Genomic DNA, 10,490 nt, shown 5'->3' with positions numbered 1-10,490 from the left:
CTGCGTAGTGTGGTGGCCCCGGTACACAATTTGGTACCGAGGCCACAATATAATTAAAAAACCCTCCACGTGTCAGAATTCCACCAAACAAGTATCTGGACTGCGTAGTGGGGTGGCCCCGGTACCCAATTTGATACCGGGGCCACAATAAAATAAATACACCCTCCACGTGTCAGAATTCCACCAAACAAGTATCTGGACTGCGTAGTGGGGTGGCCCCGGTACCCAATTTGATACCGGGGCCACAATACCTCCTCCAAACATGCTACAGACAATTCGTCATTGAGATCCCATCAAGTATGTTAAAGACAGACAGGGTCCAAGTGTTATTAGTTGACTTTGTAAAGAAAAAAACTGTCCCTGTTGCACATAGTCGTGCAATGAAGACTGACTTTTTCATTTAAAGGCACGATCTTTCAAGTGTAGTGTTTGTAAGTCTAAGTCATATTATACTTTTGGTAAAATTGGTTTTTTTTGTTCCTCTTTATGGTAATTAATTAGTAATAGAATTAAAGTAGGAAATAGAATTAAATAGAATTAAAGTAGGAAATAGAGTGGTATAGAGTTGTAGTGTGGTATAGATAGAGTGGTCCACACAATATAATAATAAAACCCTCAACTGGTCTGAATTCCACCAAACAAGTATCTTGACTGCGTAGTGTGGTGGCCCCGGTACACAATTTGGTACCGAGGCCACAATATAATTTAAAAACCCTCCACGTGTCGGAATTCCACCAAACAAGTATCTGGACTGCATAGTGGGGTGGCCCCGGTACCCAATTTGATACCGGGGCCACAATACCTCCTCAAAACATGCTCCAGACAATTCGTCATTGACAGACCCCAGACAGACAGGGTCGTAGTGTTATTGTTTGACTTTGTAAACCCAAAAAAATGTCCCTGTTGCACTTGCACATAGTCGTGCAATGAAGACTGACTTTTTCATTTAAAGGCACGATCTTTAAAGTGTCAGAAAGAGAGAGAAGACACAGGAGAGGAGAGTTGTAGCTGGGGACCTGGGGTGGAAGCTCCCAGGCTCCCCCAGCATTGCCTGGAAGTCTGAGCGTGGTGACTGAGCCAGGGCAAGGAATGTGTGCCCTGGATGAGGGGGAGAACTCCATGCCACTATAGTGAACCCAAGAGAGAGGGGGACACTGCACATGGAAGAGGCCCTGGAGTGAGGGCTGCTACAAGAGGCATGGTAGCTGTAGTGTCAGATCCTGAGGCTGAGAGTACACAGAGTGACGTGTCAGAGCACAGGAGACATTATCCCCGCAGAGGAGGGATGAGCTGCAGTTGAGAGGTCTGTTGTTGAAATAGGACATGCACACTTTAACAAACCAATCATTTCAGCGACAGGGCCTACCAAACAACTTTGACTGAAATGATTGGTTTGTTTGGGCCCCCACACCAAAAAAGCTATTCATCTCTCCCTGTACAGACTAAACAGGCTCTACTGAGGCAAGATGTCGTCCTCATCCTCAACCTCTGATTCCTCTCCCCCTACAGTGTGTACTTCCTCCTCATCACACATTATCAATTCGTCCCCGCTGGACTCCACAACCACAGGTCCCTCTGTAGTATCTGGAGGGCAGTGCTGTACTTCATTGAGGAATTGATTATTCATTTTTATAAACATCATTTTTTCAACGTTGTGAGGAAGCAACCTCCTTCGCCGCTCACTGACCAGGTTCCCCGCTGCACTAAAAACTCTTTCCGAGTACACACTGGAGGGGGGACAACTCAGGTAAAATAGAGCCAGTTTGTACAGGGGCTTCCAAACTGCCTTTTTTTCCTGCCAGTAACAATATGGACTGTCTGACATGTCTACTTGGATGGTGTCAGCAAAGTAATCATCCACAATTTTTTCTATTGTGACAGCATCCAATGCAGCGAGAGTAGACATGTCTGCAATGGATGGCAGGTCCTTCAGTCCGGACCAGATGTTATCAGCATCCCCGCCAGTGCCTCTTTTGGGAAAACTGAGCTTTTTCCTCGCAGCCATAGATGTGGAAGAAAATGAGGGTGGAGCTGTTGGCATGTCACGGTCCTCTTCAGAGGACAATCTCCTGACCAGCAGGTCTTTGCACCGCTGTAGATTTGTGTCCGCCGGAAACAGAGACACAACATACGCTTTAAACCGAGGATCGAGCACGGTGGCCAGAATGTATTCCTCTGACTTTAAAAGAGTGACCACCCTCGGATCCTGGCAAAGCGTACGAAGGGCTACATCCACAAGAGCTACATGCTTGCTGTAATCGCAATGGCTTACCAGCTCCTCCCTCACTTTCTCCAGCTGCTTCTGCAACAGCCTGATCAGGGGAATGACCTGACTCAAGCTGGCAGTGTCGGAACTGACTTCTCGTGTGGCAAGTTCAAATGGCTGCAGAACCTTGCACAACACGGAAATCAGTCTCCACTGCGCTTGACTCAGGCGCATCCCCACTCCTTTGCCTATGTCGTAGGTGGCTGTGTAGGCCTGAATGGCCTTTTGCTGCTCCTCCATCCTCTGCAGCATATAGAGGGTGGAGTTCCAGCGCGTCACAACCTCTTGTTTGAGGTGATGGCAGGGCAGGTTCAAGCTTTTTTGATGTGCCTCTAGTCTGCGGTAGGCACTGGCTGAATGCCGAAAGTGTCCAGCAATTTTGCGGGCCACCGCAAGCATCTCCTGCACACCCCTGTCACTCTTGAGGTAATGCTGCACCACCAAATTAATGGTGTGGGCTAACATGGGACGTGCTGGAAATTGCCCATATTTAATGCCCGCACAATGTTACTGGCATTGTCTGACACCACAAATCCCCATGAGAGTCTAAGTGGGGTAAGCCACTGGGAGATAATTTCCCTCATTTTCTCTAATATGTTGTCAGCGTTGTGCCTCTTATTAAAGCCTGTAATGCACAATGTTGCCTGCCTTTGCATGAGCAGCCATTTTGTAGATGCTGCTACTGATGCAGCTGTTGCTGTTGCTGCGGAAGGGGATGCATCTACCCAGTGGGCTGTCACAGTCATATAGTCCTTCGTTTGCCCAGAACCACTTGTCCACATGTCCGTGGTTAAGTGGACAGTGGGTACAACCGCATTTTTAAGAGTACTGAGGACACTTGATCGTACTTCTCTGTACATTTTTGGTATCGCCTGCCTAGTGAAGTGGAATCTCGAGGGGATTTGGTACCGGGGACACAATACCTCCATCAACCCTCTAAATCCCACTCCACTGATGGCGGACACCGGGCGCACGTCTAACACCAACATTGCAGTTACAGCCGCAGTTATACGCTTTGCAATAGGGTGACTACTATCGTATTTGGTGGTCATGGCAAACGACTGTTGGACGGTCAATTGTTTGGTGAAAGACTTAGCGGTCTTACGACTTCCCCTCTGGGAAGATGACCGACTAACAGCAGCAACAGCAGCAGTGGCAGTAGTAGGCGTACCGCTGCAGGATTCCTCGGATGAATCCCGTATTGAGGAGGACTCAGTCTGGCTGGTGACTTGGGCTGCAGGACTGAATCTGATGGAGATTGTGGAGGAAGTTGACGAGGAGGGTGTTGCTGGTGTGTATCCAACTGGACCACGGGATTTAGGTGTCCCTGTACCGATGAGGGTCCTAGCCCCAGTTCCTGAACTAACCACTGAACTATGAAGGTTATTCAGGTGACGTATAAGGGAGGATGTTCCTAGGTGGGCAAGATCCTTACCCCTGCTTATTTGAGCTTTACATAAGCTACATATTGCCATACATTGGTTGTCTGGATTTGGATAAAAATAACTCCAGACCGAAGAGGTGCATTTTTTGGTCTTCTGACCAGGCATGACGATGGGCTTTTTCATCCCATGGACATCAGCTGTTTCCCCCCCTGGTGCCTCATTTACAATAACCACATCACCATCCTCATCATCAAGTTCCTCCACAGCGCCAGCTACATCATCAATAGCCTCCTCCCGAGCCACCTCTTCCCGTACAGTGATGGGAAGGTCAGGCTTGACAACCACCAACACCCTTGGACTCGCCTTGGGGATTTGTGATAATTTCTCTTTAGAAGGCAGAGTTGTTTGCTGTTTTGTTGCTGACAGCATAACTCTCTTCAATTTTTTGTAGGGGGGGGAGGAGGAGGAGGGCTAAGATCCGTGGGTGAAGCTGAACCACTAGTCATGAACACGGGCCAGGGCCTAAGCCGTTCCTTGCCACTCCGTGTCGTAAATGGCATATTGGCAACTTTACGTTTCTCCTCAGATGATTTTAAGTTTCTCTTTTTGCTACTTTTTCTTAACTTGGGCTTTTTGGATTTTACATGCCCGGTACTACGAGATTGGGCATCGGGCTTGGAAGACGACGTTGATGGCATTTCATCGTCTATGTCATGACTAGTGGCAGCAGCTTCAGCATTAGGAGGAAGTGGGTCTTGATCTTTCCCTACTTTATCCTCCAAATTTTTGGTCTCCATTATATGTAGCACAAGATACTGCAGAATGTGTGAACTTGGTAATATTGCAGTACCAATGGACTTATACTGCTGGATTGGTTTTGCAAATTTGGTTATAATTATTATATATTTTTTTTTTTTTTTTTTTACTTTTTTTTTATTTTTAAAAAACTTGGGAATAGTGGGGAAATAACTATGCCCTTAGAAGCACAGAGCACAGGACACAGCACCACTGGACTGAACAGGACACGGCACAGGACCCAGCAGCACTACGGAACTCAGCAGGACAGAGCACAGGACACAGCACCACTGGACTGATACTGCAGAATGTGTGAACTTGGTGATATTGCAGTACCAATGGACTTATAATGCTGGATTGGTTTTGCAAATTTGGTTATAATTATTATATTTATTTATTTTTTTAAATTTTTTATTTTTTTTTACTTTTTTTTTATTTTTAAAAAACTTGGGAATAGTGGGGAAATAACTATGCCCTTAGAAGCACAAAGCACAGGACACAACACCACTGGACTGAACAGGACACGGCACAGGACCCAGCAGCACTACGGAACTCAGCAGGACAGAGCACAGGACACAGCACCACTGGACTGATACTGCAGAATGTGTGAACTTGGTAATATTGCAGTACCAATGGACTTATAATGCTGGATTGGTTTTGCAAATTTGGTTATAATTATTATATATTTTTTTTTTTTTAAATTTTTTATTATTTTTTACTTTTTTTTTATTTTTTAAAAACTTGGGAATAATGGGGAAATAACTATGCCCTTAGAAGCACAGAGCACAGGACACAGCACCACTGGACTGAACAGGACACGGCACAGGACCCAGCAGCACTACGGAACTCAGCAGGACAGAGCACAGGACACAGCACCACTGGACTGATACTGCAGAATGTGTAAACTTTGTAATATTGCAGTACCACTGGACTTTTACTGCTGAATGTGTGAACTTGGTAATATTGCAGTACCAATGGGCTTATACTGCAGGATTGGTTGTGAAAATTTTGTGGTAATTAAAAAATATTAAAGTAGTTTTTGGTATTTTTTAAAAAAACTTTTTTTTATTTTTTTAAACACAGGGGAATATTGGGGAAATAACTATGCCCTTAGAAGCACAGAGCACAGGACACAGCACCACTGGACTGAACAGGACACAGCACAGGACCCAGCAGCACCACTGACCTCAGAAGGACAGAGCACAGCACACAGCACCACTGGACTGATACTGCAGAACACAGCACAGCACAGCACAGCACAGCACAGCACTAAACAGCACAGCACAGCACAGCACTAAACAGCACAGAACTAAACAGCACAGAACTAAACAGCACAGAACTAAACAGCACAGAACTAAACAGCACAGAGGACCACCTAACACACCCTCCCTCTACCCTGATCAATGCCCGAGTGAAGATGGCGGCGACTAGCGGGGAATTTATAGGATCCGAGTATCGCGAGATCCGACAACGGGATTATGAGTCAGAGCCTCAGTTTCACTTTTGAATTTGGCGCCAATACCCGGATCTGTCTCGGATCCGACTCGGATCCGCAACGTTCGGGTGGGCTCGGATTTCAGAAATCCGAGCGCGCTCATCCCTAATACAGACGTTATGCGTTTGTCATGATTTTGGGAAATTTGAAACAAAGAGATTTTTTAACTGCAATAGGTTCACCCATTGCACATGCAGAAGCAGTAAAAGTATTGATAACAGCCATACAGTTACCTTCCTAAATTGCTGTTCTAAAGTGTAAAGCACATATGACAGGACATGATGAAGTCACCAAGGGTAACCATAGAGCAGACATTCCAGCTAAAGCAGCTGCTCAAATGCAAATTGAAACAGAACAAACATATGAAATACAGAATGTTGTTTGTTTACCTGATGTACAAACATTAATTCATATGCAAAAAGTTTGTGATTCACAGGGAAAGACCAGATGGGAAGATGTAGGATGCTCACAAGATGAGCTTGGCATGTGGCGCAGTAAAGAAGGTAAGCCTGTCGCCCCCAGATCACTCTTGCCCGCATTGGCACAAATGTCCCATGGATTGACCCATGCAGGTAAGATGGCCATGATTATTCTGATACAGACATATTGGCATGCGCCTGGATTTACACCAGTAGCGGCCAAGTACTGTGCATCTTGCATTATATGTTTAAAAAGCAATGCAGGAAGACCAGAAAGAACGTTACCTTCACATCTTCCACAAACTGATCGTTCTTTTCAAAGTTTACAGATAGACTTTATTCAACTTCCAAAAGTTAGGGTGTTGCAATATGTGTTAATATGTGTAGAACAATTTAGCGGTTGGGTTGAAGGCTATGCAGTTACCAGAAATACGGCATCAATTAAAAAAAAAAAAAGCTAAGTACAGGAATTTGTATGTAGATATAGTATACCTTACGTCATATCCTCAGACCAAGGTTCTCATTTCACAGGAAAGGTGTTTCAGATAATGTGTGAACTAATGGGAATTAATCAGCAACTTCACACCCCGTACCACACCCAGAGCAGTGGAGAAGTAGAAAGGTACAATGGGACGATTAAAAATAAACTTTCAAAGATATGCAAGGAAACTAGGTTATTATGGCCCATAGTGCTACATTACATTAGAGTAACACCCAGAGGACATTTGAACATTTCCCCATATGAGATCTTATTTGGAAGATTGCCCAATGTTGTTGTTTCTCCCGCACATGAACTAAGTGCTACAAATGACCTAGCTGTGAATTATTTGATTTCACTAAGTAAAGAGATAAAAAGATTCAAGCATCTGTGACAGGCACACAGCCGAACCAACGCATAAGGCTTGTCATGACCTTCGACCTGGTGAGGAAGTAATGATCAGAAGCTTCCTGAGACCTGGTTCGTTGACTGACCGATGGAAAGACCTTATTTGATTCTAATGACCACGCCCACAGCAATAAAGGTGAAGGAGAAATCTGCATGAATTGACACCTCTCATTGTAAGAAGGTAAATTCTCCTAAAGATACTGCAGCTACAGAATATCTGTTGAAAGACCTGTGCATCTTGCACGACGAAGGAGCAGCCAGCAAGTAATCCTATCTACAAGTGAGTGATATTGATATATTTTACTACAATCATAATAAAATCGTAGCACTCACCAATTGCAGAGACTCTGATAAATTGGTTGGAACAACCTAAGGACGAGCTTTGCGAAGACAAGAATTGATATATCATTCCCCCTATCCTATACATCCAGATAACAACATAACTGGGAGAGAGAACCCAGAGAAGAAAATGTGTATATATCATATGTGTTTGGGCTATAATATTGTTTGTCGCTATTTATGTCACTGTTATAGTATTCCGTAACAGACAGGCAAATAATTTAAATGTCGAGGAAAGAGAAGAAGTTCCAAAGTATTCATTGATGGGAAGGTATAGAGAGGGAAAAGGAAATTTCTATAATCTGTCCCCAATTGAGATGTGTGTTTGTAAATACTGCTTACCAGTTCAGGAGGAAAGATGTGTCAAAGGGTGTAAGGAAAACAATGGTCATGGGATAAAGAAAGAGAAATCCATAGGAAAATTAAAGAGGTAGAAATGTCAAATTCAGTGTTGGAAATGCATAGCAAGATAGCATCGAGATTAAATGAAAGTGATTGTTGGGTATGTACACATTTGCCAGTAAGCGCTACATCAGGTATATCTTTAGTAACTCATTTTATTATGCAACAGGACATAGATAATATGGATTGGAATTGTGCAGTTTTTGGAGCAGAAAGGGATCAAGAGTACAAGGACTGTAGAGAAAAAACAGATCCCACATTGATAGAAGCAATTCCTCAATTTTGTATAACAATAAGAGATACAGAAGTAATAGGCCATAGAATAAAGGACAGATACACAGAAGAAATAGTAGCAGATATCCCGATACCAGGTCAGGAAGTAGGGTATACTAAGTGTTCTCGATCAAAATTTGTAACTAAATGCCCTACAATGTATAATTATGGATGACATGGTAGGTGAGATAGTTGTAGCCATAAATCAAACTATGGAAGTGTCTCAAATCAGAATAGAATGGCTTTGGCTTCAGAAGCATTGAGAATTGGTAGGACAAGAATGTAGCAGACAATGTTAGAGACAATGAGGTACATGACCATTTGATCAAGGTTCAGGAATTACAGAGTAGTCTGAAAGAGTTTGGACAAGAAGGATGTAGTCCTTTTGGTTGGTTTGGCAAAGGATTTTCTGCAATGATGAGTGGAATCTTACAGTATGTGGAAATAGGTTTGTTGTTGGTTATTGCGGTAGTGTATGTTTGTTTTCAGTGTTTTCCTGTATGCTGTTCAGGAATAAGGAGAGTGATGATGGTTAAGTAGGAGAATATTTAAGGAATTGAGACTATAAGAGGAGAACATGATTCATTATATGATAGTATTGATGTTCGTCAAACCATGTAAAATGAGATAGTAAGAATTGGATATCCATATAAATAATATAGCCAAAATTATATACACCTATGATATCAGATAGGGCTACCTATTATCCGATACTATAAGTATTGGTGATTAACCTGTCACGCTTCCATTTACCTTTTCCTTTGTTGTTTGTCTCCAATAACCTCCCTTAGTGTCAGAGAGTGGATCATATGATTTGTGTAAATTGTATAGTGTGTTGCCAGTAGCAACAGAGAGAGGAATGATATGGATATGGTTATAAAATAAAGTTAGGATCCTTAAGAGTTAAGAAGCTACGTGCATAAAAATATATTGACAAATTAAGCTGTTTTACTTCTATAGACATATTGCTTAAGGTATGTGGAGAAACATGTCTAAAAATTATTTCTAAAAGAAATGTGCCCTCCATATTATGGGAATACAGAAGTTATGATACAGTAAGGTACAGTAAGTTAGCGCCTGATAAGATGTGGCAAGATTAATTTGGATTAATGCCTATATCTGGGGGGCGAGGGGAAGATATTGATAGTTCCCGATATGTGGAGTGATATTATTGGTTCAAAGTTTTATATGATGCTCTATCTACGTATTAGTTTGTGGGTTTTAAGGCATAAAATGCTTGCAGAAGTAATATGAAATTACCATTATTCCTTTTGAATTGAATGGTCTGTATTGCGCATACATAAATAAAGAACATATTCTGAAGAGACTTCGTTTTTGGATTAATTCTTCAAAAATCCGTAAGAGAACTGCTGCTTAATGGATGCTTTTTGTTTTGCCCACTATTCTCTGTAAACTCTAGAGACTATTGTGCATGAAAATTCCAGGAGATCAGCAGTTTCTGAGATACTCAATTCACCCCACCTGGCAACAAAAATTATTCCATAGCCAAAGATCACATTTCATCCCCATTTTAGTATTTGGTCTGAACAACACCTTACCCTCTTGAGCAAGTCTGTATGCTTTTATGCATTGAGTTGCTGATTAGATATATTCTTAACAAACTGGTGTGCAGACGTAGCTAACAAAGTGGCCAGTAAGTGTATATTAACCCTTATTAAATATTCAATAACCTGTGAACACCATTGATGTGTCTATGGGACATTTATGGGACTTTCTATCACATCCCTTATTTGTAAATGTGTGAATGCATTGATGTCTATATAAGAAGGTACATTTTAATAGTTTATACCATAGCAATAATAAAACATACATTCAATATAAACATATAACACCTTATTTGTCTACTTTAGATGTTTGGAGTATTCTCAGGTCCTTAAGATTTTACATGTTTGCTACGCTTGATTTACTACTATTGCAATTTCTTGGTGCATTCTCCCTAAACCATTAGTATATGTTGAAATTTGCAGAGTTTAATGTTAACATTGCTGGCTGTTAAATAGTTTTATTTTTATTGAATTTTTTGCTTCATTTCTTTTTTTTTTCTTCAAGGAATACCACTATCACTTAACTTATTATACCGTACCAGTACAATTAACACAATTTTTGGGTTTCCCAAGTTGTGTTTATGTTTCTTTTTATAAAAGTGGTCAGCAACCTCCATTTTTATAGGTGGAGCTATTTTTCGTAACACTGAAATGTTCAAACTGCT

The sequence above is a fragment of the Mixophyes fleayi genome, chromosome 8 (assembly GCF_038048845.1).
Source record: "Mixophyes fleayi isolate aMixFle1 chromosome 8, aMixFle1.hap1, whole genome shotgun sequence".
NCBI lineage: Eukaryota > Metazoa > Chordata > Amphibia > Anura > Limnodynastidae > Mixophyes > Mixophyes fleayi.
The sequence above is the reverse complement of the archived record's forward strand: the minus strand, read 5'-3'. Positions refer to the sequence as shown.